Source organism: Bombus fervidus, chromosome 3 (assembly GCF_041682495.2).
Source record: "Bombus fervidus isolate BK054 chromosome 3, iyBomFerv1, whole genome shotgun sequence".
NCBI classification, from domain to species: Eukaryota; Metazoa; Arthropoda; class Insecta; order Hymenoptera; family Apidae; genus Bombus; species Bombus fervidus.
Window position 1 is genome coordinate 9,612,502 of NC_091519.1, and position 12,000 is coordinate 9,624,501.

At 32.8% G+C, this 12,000-nt stretch overlaps 1 protein-coding gene across 5 annotated transcripts in view; it reads right to left on the minus strand.

Annotated features, from left to right (window-relative positions):
• Window positions 1-12,000, minus strand: part of Shep (RNA binding motif single stranded interacting protein alan shepard) — a 47,573-nt gene that overhangs the window by 33,253 nt on the left and 2,320 nt on the right. The window lies entirely within an intron of this gene.

Consider the following 12,000-nt stretch of genomic DNA (forward strand, 5'->3'; position numbering starts at 1 on the left):
ATAAATTTAATACGTTTACTGCTGTCCGAGTTCTACATAATTTATAATAGGATCACATTCTAGCGTAATACCACATATACTGCCCTAGGTTTAGATTAGATCGTTTAAATATAGTAATTGTTGTTGCAGTAATAGCCACTGAGATTCACCATATTTGAATTATTCTAATTTAGCCAATCATTGGAGAGCCACGAAGAAAATTTAAAGAAATAAAATATCGTACTTCAAATCTAAACCATCATATCATCTCCTTTCTTTGGTCAGGTGATCCAGGTTATGGTGGCAATAAATTAATCCTCTATAACTGGATTCTTTTCTGCTCATCAGAAAAGAATTATTGTTGTGGGCAGCATCTTTGATCTGGTGGAAGAAATAAGAACTAATAATTTCTATATATAAATTAATAGATGGCAATACAATGATGCAATAGTAGAATATAATGACACAGAGATAGAAGACACGAAAGGCATAAGATATTAATCTAATTAGATATATTATAGTTTGTAGATACCTCTTGTTCCCTGTCTGATTTATGATTATTGGAGAAACTTTATAATTAGTTTTCTTTAAAGATATTAATTAGCGTATAAGAATAGCATCCTTTAAGAGTGAAATCATTTGAGAAAAAGTCAGCGTTTTTCTCTTTGCTGTTCAATGTAGGTAAGTTTTATTAAAATCCTTTAGAACTTAATTAGAGAAGATCAAAGCCCTTTGTGATACAAATTGCTTTCAACATTTTATGAAAATAAAAATGCGGAAAGCTGAATAAGCTGAATAAGCTTCCAATATCTGTCCATAATCTGGCTATATCTTCACGTTTAACCAATAACGTGTATCTTGTTAAATTAAATTTTAATACAGAGGCGTATAAGTTTCTACTATAAGTTACTATATTATAGATTATTATAGCATAAGTTATATGCAAAAATACATTACATAGTACAAAATGCATTAATATACATTGCAGAACGTCATAGCCAGCTCTAGTACTTTCATAAAACAAATAAAAGACTGTAACAAATTAATTGCCGCCAAAAGGATACTGTTGAGAATTAGTGGATCATTGGTTGGCACTCCTAGAATAAAATACTTGGAAATAGAAGATATGACCAATGAAAATTAAATAAAGTAGCAGATACAGTTATAGTTCATAGAGAGGGAAAAGTGTTATATAAGTTATACGCTAAGTATAATGCATTTTTAATTCAACAAAAAAAAATCAGATTATTAATAAGAATCTAAACAAGAAAAATTAAGCTACTAAAAGTTAAACGATAAACTTCTTTGCTTATAAAGGTAGATTACAGGGAAACAATTTATCGGCATAGAAAAGACGACAAAATCCGGTTTTATTTAACATCTTCCGAAGCAGATGGTCAGTTAATGGATCGTCATCAATATCGTCAAGCTGACCTACATACACTGCACCAGGACATGAATCTTTCCTTGTGTTTGATCAGCGAATTACACTTCAAATATGCAACCGAGTTACATTTGACGAAAGTTGATGAATTTCTCGCATTGGAATCCACCTTTCATTACGAAATCTCTTTGATATTCATTAGCTGTCAATTTCCATGTTTGCCACTCAGGTACGAACAATCAACAACCTTTCGCACTTTCAAGCGTGTGACGTGTTCTATGCTAATTTTATAATGATTCTGAGTGAAATACAATTTGACGATATCGATAACGGTACGCATAATGGACGATTAACTTTCAAGAGAAAATTTGGGAAAAATGTGAAATGGAGGATAGTTATTAGCAAAATTCAACCTCTACTTTAAAGAAAATGGTAAAATATTATAGATCACTATTTTAAAATATAGAAAAATAGCTTTTACATTTTATCATATGATCGGTTTATTTATTATTAATTAACTCAAAGAAGTTTCTTTCCAAAGAAACGAATTAAAAATGTCTGCAATATTAATTTTGAATAAATAAAAAACTTAGGTATACAGATTCCATGCTATATAACTAGATAGATACATTTAAATTTATAGATATAACTAACAACTACATATAACTTCTCCAATTTCCTGTTTTAGATATTTAGATCACCTACAAAAGCATTCCGATCTACAATCGCTAACAAGAATGTATCGTCAGAGAAAGAAAGAAAACAATATCGTATCCTGCATCCTTCTTTTTCAAGAGTATTCGAAAAAAAGGACTATCTAAAAGAGATCCTCTCATCGATGAAATTAAACCCAGTTCGATTCGCGGAAACCTATCTTTCTACGAAAAAAAAAATATCGATAGATGATTCCATCTGGCCAACTCGGTCGTTGAGACTGCAAAAGGAAGAACGATTCTCGTGTCGCTTTTTCACGGTACATACATCTATGGCTCGAGTCTAGCGATCCATCGGCCGATCTGTGCAGGTGCACGCACCAGAGAGAAGACATTTTGCGTGCCTTCTCTTCCCTTTCTCTGTCTAGTACACATACGACACGTATGGCAAACGTGAGACGCATAGTACGTTAGCCATTTGAGAGGCAAGCATCATGATCGCGATTCTATGGTTTCATATCGAATAGTGTGGTTTTATTATCACGATTAAATTATTTATCGTAAGGTTAAATGTGAACTATAAATTATTGGACATGCCCAAGGGTTGTATTCGTAAAGAGAATCGAACTTCTCAGGCCTTAGAACTTATTTGACTTTTTTTTCTAAATGTACAGATATTTAATAAATTTTCTATCTTATTTTAAGTTAAGTTGTACAAGCAATCACGATTACGAGAAATCAATTAGTAAGTACGATACATCGAAGTTAGAAAGAAAAAAGAAGATGACTGTATCAAACTCTTGGCACTTTAATCCTCTTTTAATTCAACTTGCTCAAGAAATCAGTCAAAGAAAATATTTCCCTTCCTTCAATGAAAATTTCATACTCTCTAAAAATCCGAAGAAACGCGTTAGAATGAAACAACAGACAAAAGGACGATGTGTAACAGACTGGAAAAAATGAACGTAGAAAGAATAAAAAGATGGAGAAGAAAATAAAGACAGAACTTGGTTGGCCAGCTACCTGATCATCCTGAGTCTGACGCCCTTTAACCGAGTTTAGGCCGACGGCAAGTATTATTAGCCAGAGATCGCGTGCTTCCGTGTCCTTACCTCATGAAACAATAAGATCGTCCGCGAAAGATATGCACCAGAACGTTCTACGTTCGCGGTATATCGAGCTCACGCGAGACTCTCTCTTTACCCATAGAAATCCAATCATCTTGATATTATTCTTTCTCTTTTTATAATTCATTTTTTCCTTCTTTAACTCTATGTCTCTGTCTTTCTCTTTCTCCCTTGAGCTAGGCGAACCCGTTATAGGTCTCCTTGAACTTGCTCTCCAACCAGATGATGAATTATCTCTATACTGAACAAGACCAGAACGTGCCCAAGCTCCTACAGACCGGTCACAAAGACGATTTTCAATGGGGTCGTGAAGACGTAGGGAACTTAAGAGATCGTGGATTTTAGCAGCTTAGTGGTGAGATTTGCAAAGATATTACATGAGAAAGATGCGAAGGTATTGTATGTATATATTGTGATACCTGGAAAGTAGAATATGAGGATGGTTGTCTTAATGGTATCTTTTTTGTTCGTGAGTCCGACGAGATAGTTAATGAAAGTATTCAGCGCATGAGGAACCTTGACATTACATTCAATTCAAGGCTAATGACCTTGAACTGGCAAGCTAGGTCATGAGATAGAACTTGGAATTTTAGCGATTAATAAATGGGAATTAGTACTATTCTTAAAACTATTTTGTTACTAAAAATTATTTGTAAATCTTTTTCCAATTCCATAGAAGTTAACAAATTTACTTCTACATAAGTTGCAATTTCTTATATCTGAAGATTAGGACCGCTTTCCTAATTCTTGCTTAAAAATTGGATTTTAGATGTAAAAGAGAATAAACAAGTATCTACTTTAGATTGAATTGTACATATGTAACAAACACGTAAAAGTGCTACTCGATTCCAAGTCGGAGAAAAAACTATAAAACAACTTTGTACCGCTTCAAACAATTACTTTTTATCTGTCCAAATATTTATATCGTTTGCTAAAATATCTTATCCTTCACAGGTCTAAGTTTGATGAACTACGTATAACAAATTTAGCAGACCAAAACAAATAAAAGTATTGCTATACTAAGTCCGTAACTTCAGCTCTACTTGTACTATTACTGTTCTTTTTAAAACTACTTAAAATTTTTCTATCTATACTTTTGTTTCCTTTCTACTAACATTTCTCAAAATTGCTTCCGATATATAAGAATTTCTATTTGTTGTTGTAAAAACTACTAAGTTACACGCTATTACAGTTATATATCTAGGTAATAGAAACGCTCAGAGAGTCAAGGCTTTTCAAGCAAGGAATTTTGCAAGAAACGCTGGACATCGTACGACCTTGACTCCGCGCAGACATCGGGTACCGTTGCCTGTCTAGGAAATTTTTTCTCGGTGACCGTGCGCGTCGGCCACGAGAAAGCCGCGCATAAGTAGACAATGACAAAGATTATTGCACGCATACACCGTATTCACGTGGGTGTACTTTCCGTTCAGTGTCGGCCACTTTTGTCTAACGGTCTGTATAGCCATCAGATGCGTGTGGTATGTCAACAAATGAACTTTTGCACGCATCCGTTGCCTTGTCAGGTCGGTGATTCAGCCGGTGATTCAGTCGTTGATCGTTACACTCGTTACCTCCAACTTTCCCTTTCGTTATCATCACCCTATTTATCGATCAAGAAACAAGGAAAAGAACTATCTCAGGTTTTCCCAATTTTTATCGCACAGCTTTCTCTTTCTCTGTGTCAACGTTTACAAGAGATTATCTCCTTGATTTCTAATAATAGTTTAAATTGTTCGTTCGATAAATATTCATTAAGAACTACTTTTCAACATTTGAATTACATTTTTGAGAAGGATTTGTAATTTTTAAATAGTATAAAATTTCATTTAAGAAGTACATATTTGTAATAAAAACAACAACAACAAGAACAGTAATAATAATAATATTTATGATGTATAATAATTAAATTAGCTAATTGAAATCAATTTCATTACTTGCTAATTTTTGGATCTGTGTATTTAAAGGTGCTGCTAATTGAGAAACGACTTAATTAACAGGTTACATTATCGTCAACGCATTCGTAGCCAGATATTTAATCGGAGATATATGTATACTACTTTAGATACGATCATTTCGTATTTTCACTTGCATACGTTATACAGGTATTTCATCTAAATATGTAGTTCACTCTGCAACTGTAAATTTAAATGACGCTTTTAGGAAAATTCTTACGTCTAGAGTATCCCAAGACCGCGGGGATATTTGCATGGATGAAAACCAAGAGAATAATAATATGTAGAATGCGATAAGTTTGCCTGAAGCAAAGTGAAGCATACAAAGAACAGATTAGAATGACACATCATTAATGTAAACAGCCGCAGAGATCATTTTCAAAGTGACTCATTTCCGACAAGATGAATGTGCCTTTGCTTGCTTCTCTTCTTCTTCATCTTTTGTATATCTTTTCATATAATAACCTTAGAATTCTTTGTTATTTGTCTATTATTTTTCTATTTCCTACTTTCTATCTTATCTGTTCCGCTTGTTTCTAGATCGATTTTACACATTTACGTATATAAATATTTTTATCATTAAAGAAAAAAAACTACGATTACCTATATTTAAATTAAACTACCAGTAAGAATATGTATAATATCCTATACATTCTATACATCAATATTCTGTTTTTCGTATGTAGCGAAGAATCTATCTACATATTATAAACTATGTAAAGTTAAATATATGTCAAGGTATTTAAATTCAGTAAAGTTGAAAATACGAAGATCATCAATCTAAATGTAATATGAGAATTAAGTAAGTATACAGAAAATATCCACTTATCCTTCGCTTGTTGGTTAAAAGTATACATCATAATGGTTTTGAATTGTTCATAAAAATTAAGTTCTATGAGAATATACTAAGGAAAGAATATTGGATTACAGACAATGAGCTACAAGCTGGTCAGAATCATAATTTTACAAGTATACACGTGCATTCTATTAAAGACGGTATTCTTTGGTTTCATAAATTTAATCAAATAATAATAATAGCCAGGAAGTTTGGCAAGAGGCCAATCAAAAAATCTTCAATCTATTCTCAACGTAAATTCCCACAAACGTTAATGCTCAATTTAATTACGTTAAATGTACATTTGAAAGCTTATGCTTCCATATCTATAAATTTATTTATAGAGATAAATCTTTTCATAATACAATTACATGAATTTACGAGTAAGCATTATCCTACTATTTCCCTATTTGAACGTTCGCCACTGTATTTCTCTTATTACCACACTATGGTAATGTGTGATATAAACAGGATACATATAACATGAAAAAAGGCATAAAACACTCAAGGTAAAGCGTTACGGACAACATTTAATGAATAGAAGGAATCTCTATCGAAGTTCCATTTATTTAGTTGTAATACATTCAGAAAAATATGAAATGGCATGAACACCCACAGTTTACTTATTAATCATCGTATAGAAATTTCTTAGAAGACCTCCCTGAAAAATGGTCGCCAGTAAATCTAAAATCTTCGTAGAAAAGATGAAAGAGGATATTCTCGTTGAAGTATGTATGCGCGAGAATCCTGGAGAAAATGTCAGATGTACGCAGTATCGGTGGCATTAAGAGGCGCGAGCGATAAAGGCAATCAAATTATTTAGCATAAAAATGGCTAGTTGCAGGTTTCCCAAGCAGTGAAACCGCCCGAGGGTGTCTTTCGATGGAGATACAATCACTACGTAGCGTCATGACGAGAAGAGAATTCTTCGATTCAACGAAGGAAAAAGGACGGCTCTTCTCTTTCACTATCGACGAATCAAGGCCCTTCGATTTTACACTAGCGACTCCTCCAATCTTTATACCGTGTGGCTGTGCGACCGCGTAACGCGTTCCCGGACGATTAACCGTATAGCTTGGTCAGTTATGACCGACGCAGGAATCACCGTAATTACGTAATCACGAAATTGGCCTGCCCCTAAGGAAGAGAAGGCAAATTGAGACAAATGGTAAAAGGAATCATGGCCACCGAGCCGACAAAGATGCCGGGCAACGACGTCGCTGAACATTTCTTCTTTTAACCGAATTCTGGCCAACCTTTTTTCTGTTAATTCGACAAAAGTACGACTTTTGAGCGTGGAGAAGCTGGGATGTTAATAATAACGAGCTCTAAGTTTGACACTATTCTTAAGTTCAGTGATATGACTTTCACTATCTTGAGATTATTATTTGGATTTGAATATATATATATATATATATATATATATATATATATATATATATATGACCAGAAATAGGATTCCTTATGAGATATGTTTTAAAATAACTATTTTAACATTCTCATAGTAATTAAAAATCATGTTCTTGCATTTATGGGAAGAATTCACTTGCTGTGCTTACGTTAAACTCTTGTATTAAAAGCATAAGGTATAACGGTATATAACCTTAAAGTAGGAAATATATTATATAATCAAGAAATAAACTCATTCAAAATGAATATGAGTATTAAATAATTAGTGAATTCGTCTTTGAAGAATCTAAATAAATAAATAAAAATACAAAAAGAAGAAAGGAGTTCTGATAGGCATAGACCGGTATCGTTTCCCTAGCAACATTCCTCTTCCCTCCGTTCATGGAGACCCTTGTTCATATAACTCGATTGTGAAGTATTTCAAAACCGGAAGGCAAAAATGAGATTAATCTCGGTTCAGTGTATCACATCGTCGAGATTTCCGGATGTTCGTCCTCGCGCTTCAGCGAAGGGAGCGGAGCTTTGCAGCCGCTGCAACCACAAATAATCGATATCCTTGCTGCGTCTATTCTCTTCACCCTACCTGGCCCTTTCTCTCTTCGCCTTCGCGCTCTTCCCCCACTCCTCTCTCTCTCTCTCTCTCTCTTTCTTTCTTTCCTTTGCACGTCGGTTCGTTTTTATATTCCCGTCGCTTGCAATTTTTATCCACCCACCAGCCTCTCTCCTAACCAGAAACTCTCCTAACAGTGAAAAACTTTCGTTTCGTGGCGGTATTTTCTTTTCAAACGTTCCACAAAACGCGAATTTCTGTCACCTCTTTTTCAGCTTTCAGTCGACTGAAATACTTGGTTTTTGGGCATAACCAGGCTACACCATCGCCTTTGTCTTTCGTTTACGAGTTGGAAAAAAGTGGACAAATGTTTGTTTTGTTTTCGCTAAATGGAATCTCATCGTTCTGAAGACGTATTTGTTCTATTGCTTCAGTGCAGTTGCTTTCTCCTCCTCCTCCTTTTTTCTCGATTTTACTTCTTAGTTAACGTCTTTTCTGATCTGGTAAATTATGATTTGTTATGGAAACTTTTATTACCATTGATTGCTAATTTTCCAATCGATTTCGATGATTTCGAATTAATTCATAGGATTTCAATAATAATAAGATGAAAATATCCAGACTGCAGGAATGGCAAGTAAGAGAATATCGATAAAGTATATGTTTCGTAATATAATTTAAGATTTTTATCTTTGAGTGTTTATTTTCTGAGAAATCTATGTATCGTATGATGGAACGCTTTCGGGTAGTCGATCTCGCCCGAAATTTGCCGATTCGACGAGTTCGAGTTTTCTCGATTTCGCGTAACCGCGCGTAATGCAAACGATTATGTGACTGAAAACATGAAAAATATAGACATAAAAAATATAGACCGTTCGTGCATTATGAAGAGCGTGGTCCTCGTTAGAAGATAGAAAATAAATATTATTATCGTAATCTCTCTTCCTTTTTGTAGCAGATATTTTTTATAACAGATAAAAAAGGAAAGAAAGTCTTTTTCAACGAGGTCTATACTTCTTAGGTACTCTATGGACGAAAATGATACACCAGAGCCAACGGTACTCCTGAAATCATCAGAGACACGCAGATCGATGGAAACAATCAATCATCACGATCGCCAGAAGTGGTCGTGGCTCGCGACGAGAATGACTCGCCTATGTAATCGCGATTGAAACAAATCGGTTCAATTATCGTTATGGATTCTCAACGTCAATCGACTAAACGCACTTGGTGAAGCATCGAGTACCGTTCGCAAGCTTAACTGAACGCAGTGAACTTTTCTATTCCTTTGCATATAAAAAAATAAGAAATGTTATGTAATGAAAAAAAAATATTAGGAAAATCATAAAATTGGAGAATACATAATTATATACTATAATTTTCAATTGTTGTAAGATAATAATGTATGCGAATGCACGTTAAATCGCAGTCAAAGGCAATCATAAAACGTGACGCTATAGTGATGGGTAGCGTTCAATGTTCATTTGTACTGGACAATCTTCAACTATTATTAGTACTTTATGATCAACGGAGAAATTGTTACACGTCAGAAAAGTATAAGTAAAGACCCGTATATAAAGGCCATTCGCACTTTTTGTTCAACGTTTTAGTTTCTTATTCGTTTTGTTTTTCTAACATGTAACATGATACCTTTTATATTGAAATTTTATTTTATGGAAATGTATTACAAACATAGACCAGAAATTATCGATTTTTAAAAACCACATATATCTTATGTATAATATATGTACATACAAAATCTGTGTTACGTATACGTAGTCCGTGAGCCTACATAACTTTAGTCTGCTATATATTGTAAAAATAATAACGAAAATATAGAAATACGAAATTTAGGAAAAATGCAGCTATAGAACTAGAAATATAAAAGAACAGAGATACAAAATGTAAAGAAACGATTGAATTCTGTCTAATGAAGCTTTTTAAATATAGACGAAAATGCAAAATTGAATATTTCCTTACAATCGTTGATTAATAAACAACAATCGAATAATTTTACACCTCCAAGCACATTACTATTGCAAAATGATTCGTTAATTCCAGTCTAATCAGCGTAAGGAATCGTCAATTACGTATATGGATGGAACAATTCGTTGGTTGACATTGGCTTTCGTTCCACAAGACTGCGTACATTTGGGTAAATTTTGTTCAAGCAGTTTCTCAATGAATAAGAGATCAATCGAGGCCCACGAGCAATTGGTGCCAAATGAAAGTTGCTTTGGTTTGAAGCAGAGAATCTGATAGCGAAATTGAATATCTTTCTAGATCATTAAGCTTGAAGAATTCATGATTAGCTTGAACTGTCTCTTATAGAAACAACCTAGGAATTTGTAAAATAAATCATACAAATAAGAAATCTGACGAGATAGACTTAACCTTTTAAATCATTAAGTTTGAAGGTTTTAATATCAACATAATTCTTTTATTCTATCTCATAAATATGACTCCTAATTTTTTGGATTAATGATTCCAAATAAAAATTTGGTAGCATTGTTATACTAGTATATATATATATATTTATTTATTTATTTTGAATGAATCAATGTTATTTGATATACTATAAAGGCATTATCTTCAATGAATTGTTTGATTATTATGTACATAGTTCCTTATGTAGTTTCTCAGGATTTATCTATACATACATATATACAAATCTATGGATGGACTATTTCCCACAGAAATAATTCAGCAATGCTGCTTCCTTTTATTCTAGAAAATCTAGATAACATTAAGTCTTACATTTTGTTACTAATAACATTGTAGTATTTAAATTACTTTCAGTATTAGCTTTATAACCTAACATAATACTTATATTCCCCTTCACCGCAAAGTAACATTTTTTAGAAAATTTTTCAACAAATAGAAGAATTAGAAATATTTTACATTTGTTTGCAAATAGTCTCATCTTTGTATGAAGTATTAAAACTATTTGTTGACTAAAAAACTTAACCTATATAAGTAAATCATATTTCCTTTCACTTTGTTTAAATGACTATTAGATGATAAATAATTGGATAAAAAATCAACATATCTGGGAAGAAATTTATTTATACGAAAAAATCCTCTGTTATGTACATCAATAATTTTGCATGTAATTAAAAGAAATTAAACGTAAAGATGTCTGAATTGCTTGTGAAACATGTACAATGTGCAACTGTTACATCCATAAAAACCGGTAAGATAAAAGCATGCGAACTTATTCCATAAATTTCACGCTTAGCTCGTGCTAAATGACAATTTTGTATTTGGTCGCAGTAATTTATGCGTGTGGGTCATTAATAATATCATATGAAGCTTCTGAAGTGTTTTATTTTAATATATTGCTTAGTGAAGAAATATAAAGTCAAAAACAATATTAACTATGAGACGATCTAAATTTAAATATAGGTTGTAGATTTAAAAATTTAATAATTTAATGGAAAAATCTAAGTTTAGATACCGCGAGTTTGAAAAAGATTTGTATCTGATAAGAGTCTTAAATTTAATGAATGATGTGTTCTTGCTACTGATAAATTTTCTATAGATATATCAATTAAGATAAAGAAAGAAACGATCATGAAAATGCACCAAACAATGCACGAACTGTTGAGTATAAATATGTTACAGATAGGCGTTTGTAATCTTGATAAAATATTTGATGTGTTAATTAAACACTTCACTTCAGATTGTGAAGTTCAAAGTACGTGAGTAACAAATCGTGGTTGCGTTCAACTGACCTCTGCGAATTTATTGATTTTGACTTAATATACACTCAATATGCTTCAATCTCTGTTCTATATGAATTTGAAATTAATAAAATCTTTTTTGTTTCTTAATATTTGAAGATTCATGGATTTTACACAATCGTTTAGTAAAAAAGAAAGTTAAAATAACCGCATATCGATACACTACGTTACTTTAGTTTGTGTTAGTATGATATTCAAGTATCAATTTTCCGTTGGTAACACTGAAAAGAACAGCTGTTTGCACACCAATCCGTTTAAACACATTTACCATGCGATAACCTTTACATTGGCTACATTAGCAATCAGCAAACTTCGAAACAACGTGAAACATTAATTGTCGATATTGTTGATCATAAAATGACAT